Here is a 6,646-nt window from a genome sequence, read left to right on the forward strand (position 1 = left end):
TCGCGGGTATCCAAGTGTACTAGAATACGAGCAAGGGTTATGTTCCTTGATTCCACAAATGTGCAATCATGGTCAAGATAAGTCCCCAGGGCATTCCCTATGCAAATGAAGACCTCCTCACACCAATACTGTAGAGGGAGCCCTGGCAAGCAAACCCATAATGGACTGGCCCCAATTTTTTTCTCTCTCGAGATCAAAGAGAGGACCCCATCTCTTTAATAAGACTGGCGCCATCTCAATGTGCCAGTATCTAGCGAGCACCAAGTCTGTATAGTTCTCTTTTGCAAAATGGAGAGCGAACCAACCTCTAGGTAAAACTTGAACCTCAGGTAATTCTTTAAGAATGCCCCCCCAGATTTCCTTGACCCATAGAGTGAGTCGAGTGGCCGAATACGCCCTTCCACGAACATGTCCGACAAGTATAGTGCTAGCCATGATAGCTGCTTCCCCGATTGCAGAGGTCTCACCGAAACGGATTGAGATATCCTTTGAGGTCGATTTCACGCACTTAGTTTTTCTCTTCCCCGAACGAGGTGCAGATGGGTGTTCCGCCAATGGGTCCATGGAGCTGTCCAGAGGGATGGATTTAGCATACCTAACCCTGACTTCCGGAGTCTCGAAACAACCCAATGGCGAGTGGAGGGGAACAGAAGGGTTTGGGGCCACCAAAGGATGAGGACCTACAGTCGACACGGTTAAGAAGGATGTGATGGGTGGATTCGGGTCAAATGTGGGTGACGGAGGCGAGATTGCAGACAATATATGAAGGGTCCCAGGGGACAGAGGGGGAATGTCTAGAGCATGGAAACCTAGGGAGGTATTCCCAACGAAAGGAGGTGCTAAGCAATGCTCCGATGAGGCAACCACCGGTGATGTATTTGGCGGAAAAGGAACCGACGGAAGACTAGGGCCAGCTTCCGAAGATGAGAAAACAGGGCACCCAAAAATGATACGATCAGGTTGCGAGTCCTCGGTATAATCCACCTCCTTTGTTTCCATTGAATCTCCCCATGAATTTTATGTAGTGGGTTATAAATAAAATATTTTAATACAAATTAATATTAACATATACTTAAAAATCTATTTATTAAAAAAATCATTTTAATTTGTGCTATAAAATGTCTCATTTTATGTAAATTATTTTAATGTCAATTATGTATATATTATAAATCATTCTTAAAAAATTATGTATATATCATGAAAAAATAAGTTTTTAGCGTTAAAAAATTTATTTGGTCCTATACATAATCTATATAGCATTTATAAATACAATTTAAACAATGAAAAATTACACATTGTATTTTGCACTTAAGAAATTTGAACTCTCAACTCATGTTAGATCCTTACTAAAGATGGATCTATGCTGGTTTAATTAAGTTAAACTTGTAGAGATCCATCTTAAGCATGGTTCTAGCATGAACTAAAAGGGATAAAATCTCTTCAAATGCAAACCTCTTTTAAAGTGAAAATTTTGAAAACAAAAATTGCATCTCTCTTGATAAATCTCAATGAATATGTAATGGTTCTCTTTACATATGCAATGTGTGAATTTTCATTGTCTAAATTATATTTTTTAATGTTATATAGAGTATGTAATTTAAATTTGTAAGCCAAAAAAAACAATGAGGCTAAACTTATTTTTTAAATTGGCCCATATATATATATATATATATATATATATGAGATTGAAAATTTTTATCTGTTGATTGCATTATTCATATTATAATGTTTTTTTGGTTATTAATATATTTTTAAGTATAAATCAATATTATTTAAATGTCACCAATTAATTTTAGATTAAGAATTGAATTAATTACACATATTTTTTTTATTATTTTTACAAGAAATTATATTATACTTTTTTTTTTAACTTTCAATTATTGTTTTTTTGGATATTGAATATTTTATTATATACAACATTAAAATATTTTCTTCTAACATTTTCTTTCTATAGATATATATGAAGTTGATATCCATATAAATTTGTTAACATATAACATAGATATTCAAATAATTTATTTAAATTCTGCATTGAAATATTTTTGAAAAGTATAAGGTTCAAACATCTTTTTTTACTTCTAATAACTTTGTTTAAATTCTACATTGAAATATTTATAAAAAGTTTAAGGTTCAAAAATTGTTTTTTTACTTCTAATAAGTTGTAATATCAACAACAAATAGATGGACCGTAGTGAAATTGGGATTATTGATGGGATTGGTTTTCTATTTAAAAAATATTTTATTTTTATTTTAAGAGGAACATGTCTCAATTCCATGTTGACTACCGATGGAATCACACATCACACGGGTTGTAGAATGTGTCTCTCGGAGCAACTAATGCAAACATGTAAATTAAATAAGGTTTGTTACAATACCATGGGCCAATACCATGCCTCATAAATACCACATGCCATAAAAACCATAACTCATTTCATATGACATTTTTTAAATTAATATTTAAATAAAATGAAAAAAAATACCTAAGTATGAAAATAAATTTTATGCTTTGATTTGTTGATACTACTAAGAATATTCTAAATTATTCTATGGAGGTGACTATAATTGATAATCATTAACATTAACCCACCAAAAGACATTTTTAGACATTTTTAACCAAGATTGATGACCACAATTTCCTAAAATTTTCCATGATTAACTATTAATATTGTTAATAGACCAAATGTGATTATTGTAAGATATGATTCATTCTTTTTAAATATAGTTGAGCATGATTCATTATGATAATTATTTAGGGTGCCATGTAGTTGACTTAGTTGTATAATTATAATTAATAGCATTTACATTTAGTTAAATATCAACATACAACAATGATAATGAAAACAAAGAAAACACTAGTTTATAATTAGCCATAGTTAAAGACTCAACCTTAACTAATCATTATTAATCATATCAAAACACATTCATATATGAATAGCTAACTATGAAAATAAATTTTATGCTTTGATTTGTTGATACTACTAAGAATATTCTAAATTATTCTATGGAGGTGACTATAATTGATAATCATTAACATTAACCCACCAAAAGACATTTTTAGACATTTTTAACCAAGATTGATGACCACAATTTCCTAAAATTTTCCATGATTAACTATTAATATTGTTAATAGACCAAATGTGATTATTGTAAGATATGATTCATTCTTGTTAAATATAGTTGAGCATGATTCATTATGATAATTATTTAGGGTGCCATGTAGTTGACTTAGTTGTATAATTTATTATGGCTCACCATGATTGATTAAAATATAATTTTATTAACTATGGTCAAAATAAGTCGATTATAAATAACTTTAGCTATTCATATATGAATGTGTTTTGATATGATTAATAATGATTAGTTAAGGTTGAGTCTTTAACTATGGCTAATTATAAACTAGTGTTTTCTTTGTTTTCATTATCATTGTTGTATGTTGATATTTAACTAAATGTAAATGCTATTAATTATAATTTTCTATGGTCCACTTTAATTGTATGTGGTTGATTATGGTTAGACATTGTATGTGGTTGATTATGGTTAGACATTGTATGACAGGTTATTGCTGACTTTGGTTAATTATGTTGATTATATTTAAGTAAATGTAAATTTTATTAATTATAATTTGCTATGGTCCACTTTAATTGTATGTGGTTGATTACGGTTAATTTGAATATGATAAGTTATTGTTGGTTTTAATTAGTTATCATTAACCTAGTTACGCCGTAAGGCGTTCCCTCTGAGATGAACTTTCCTGTGGTCTTTGCTGTTATCGTTATCGTCCGTCTGATTTGATGTTAGACGATTCGAATAATTGCTACCGTTGGATCAAATATCCGGTTTCCACCCAGCGCTTGCCATACTCAAGGATTGGGGTCAAGGATTGGGGTGAAGGTGGAGCGTTATGGCCGCTTTAATGGGGGCTTTAAATTTCCGTTGGCCTTTAAATTTCCGCTGCTAGAATTGTGTTTTGGACTGGTTTCTTGTTTAAGCGTTGGGGTTTCTGTTGTTTTTGGGAAAATTCGGGCTGAAATGATCGGTTTCTCTAAAGAATGACTATACATTTTGATGAAAGACGAAGAGGAAAAGCTCATATGGAATGCTTTGGATCAGTTATCAGCTAAATGGCACAGCTTGCCACCTATGCCGGCTTTTATATATGAGGAGGAATTCAATCAAGCTACGGGATGGAGTTTATGGAATGCTGAATATTGATATGAATTGTCATGCTTCTCAGTGTGTGCCTATTTATTTGTCGGAAATGGCCCCTCCCAGACTGAGGGGAGCTCTCAATATTGGCTTCACACTATTCCTAGGAACTGGGATCCTTGCTGCGAATCTGGTAAACTATTTCACTGCCAAGATCCAGAATTGGGGGTGGCGTCTCTCTCTGGGGCTGGTAGCTGTCCCAGCATTGATAATGTTGACAGGTTCCTTCACCCTACCCGACACCCCCAACAGTCTAATTGAAAGGGGGCAAATGGAGAAAGCCAGGGCTGTGCTGGTGAGGATCCGCGGGACGCCAGACGTGCAGGAGGAGTTGCAGGACTTAATAGAAGCCAGCGACATTTCCAAGAAAGTGAAGCATCCCTTCCGCAACATTGCCAAAAGGAAATACAGGCCTCATCTGGTCATGGCTCTGGCCATTCCCTGTTTTCAGCAGCTCGCGGGTTTCAACATCGTCGCGTTTTATGCTCCACTCATCTTCAAGACCATAGGATTTGGGTCACAGGCTTCTCTCTTGGCTGCAGCTATTCTTGGAGTGATGAGTTTGGTTTCCATCGTAGTCTCCATTTTTATTGTTGACAGGTTAGGACGGAGGGCCCTGTTCCTCGAGGGTGGACTACAGATGATCATCTGCCAGGTAAGTTGCGTCCATTCCATTTGGTTGCCATTTAAGTTCCCCCTCCATATATATCTGAAGTTGGTTGGTTTGCAACAGGTTTCTTTTTCCCTTTTTTATGAATAATAGATTCAGAACTGAGATTCATCTATATTAAAAAGTATAATATTTCTTATTTAAACGCAAGGAAGTCGAGATAAAATCTCTGAAATCATTCCATTATTAGTTTTGGTGATCTTGATATTGAATATATCCCCATGTCTAATATACTTTTTCTTTTTCTTTTTTTCCCTATTGGCATACTCAATAATTTACTCAGATTTTCATTCCAATTGAGCGATTCTGTCTTCCTGGTACTGTATCAATATAACATCTCATACAATTCGTTGTTAACATCCTTTTTTATTTTTTTCATAATCAAGGACCTCATTCTCTGCCTAGATTTTAGCTGTTAAGGTTCTCTGACTTAGTCATCCTCTGTTTGTATTTTACAGTGTCATTGTTTAACTGTTGAAGCTGATAACATCATTAGAATTGACCAACTATATATTTCTACATAAAAAGACTTTGACTTAGTCATCCTCTGTTTGTATTTTACAGTTTGATTGTTTAACTGTTGATGGTGATAACTCAGTTAGAATTGACCAATTATATACTTTTATATAAATAGACTCGGACTTAGTCATCCTTTGTTTGTCTTCTACAGTTTGATTGTTTGACTGTTTACACTGTTAACTCAGTTAGAATTGATCAATTAAATATTTTTGTACAAAAAGATTCTGTAACAAAGGAACTAATTATTTTTTAATGATTTCGGCATAAAATTATATCATTTTATGACCATGATCTTGCCACAATCTGTTTGTCCTGTCGTGTTTTATGCTCCACTCATCTTCAAGACCATAGGATTTGGGTCACAGGCTTCTCTCTTGGCTGCAGCTATTCTTGGAGTGATGAGTTTGGTTTCCATCGTAGTCTCAATTTTTATTGTTGATAGGTTAGGACGGAGGGCCCTGTTCCTCGAGGGTGGACTACAGATGATCATCTGCTAGTTAAGTTGTATCCATTCCATTTGGTTGCCATTTAAGTTCCCCCTCCATATATATCTGAAGTTGGTTGGTTTGCAACAGGTTTCTTTTTCCCTTTTTTATGAATAATAGATTCAAAACTGAGATTCATCTATACTGAAAAGTATAATATTTCTTATTTAAATGCAAGGAAGTCGAGATAAAATCTCTGAAATCATTCCATTATTAGTTTTGGTGATCTTGATATTGAATATATCCCCATGTCTAATATACTTTTTCTTTTTCTTTTTTTCCCTATTGGCATACTCAATAATTTACTCAGATTTTCATTCCAATTGAGCGATTCTGTCTTCCTGGTACTGTATCAATATAACATCTCATACAATTCGTTGTTAACATCCTTTTTTATTTTTTTCATAATCAAGGACCTCATTCTCTGCCTAGATTTTAGCTGTTAAGGTTCTATGACTTAGTCATCCTCTGTTTGTATTTTACAGTGTCATTGTTTAACTGTTGAAGCTGATAACATCGTTAGAATTGACCAACTATATATTTCTACATAAAAAGACTCTGACTTAGTCATCCTCTGTTTGTATTTTACAGTTTGATTGTTTAACTGTTGATGGTGATAACTCAGTTAGAATTGACCAATTATATACTTTTATATAAATAGACTCGGACTTAGTCATCCTTTGTTTGTCTTCTACAGTTTGATTGTTTGACTGTTTATGCTGTTAACTCAGTTAGAATTGATCAATTAAATATTTTTGTACAAAAA

At 33.4% G+C, this 6,646-nt stretch overlaps 1 pseudogene; it reads left to right on the forward strand.

Moving 5' to 3' along the window:
- Window positions 1-4,107: 4,107 nt before the first annotated feature.
- LOC149180068 (sugar carrier protein C pseudogene) lies at window positions 4,108-4,976 on the forward strand (annotated as a pseudogene).
- The last annotated feature ends 1,670 nt before the right edge of the window (window positions 4,977-6,646 follow it).

Source organism: Pinus tabuliformis, chromosome 3_2 (genome assembly GCF_031772625.1).
Source record: "Pinus tabuliformis cultivar Carrire ecotype Pingquan chromosome 3_2, CPIR1, whole genome shotgun sequence".
NCBI classification, from domain to species: domain Eukaryota; kingdom Viridiplantae; phylum Streptophyta; class Pinopsida; order Pinales; family Pinaceae; genus Pinus; species Pinus tabuliformis.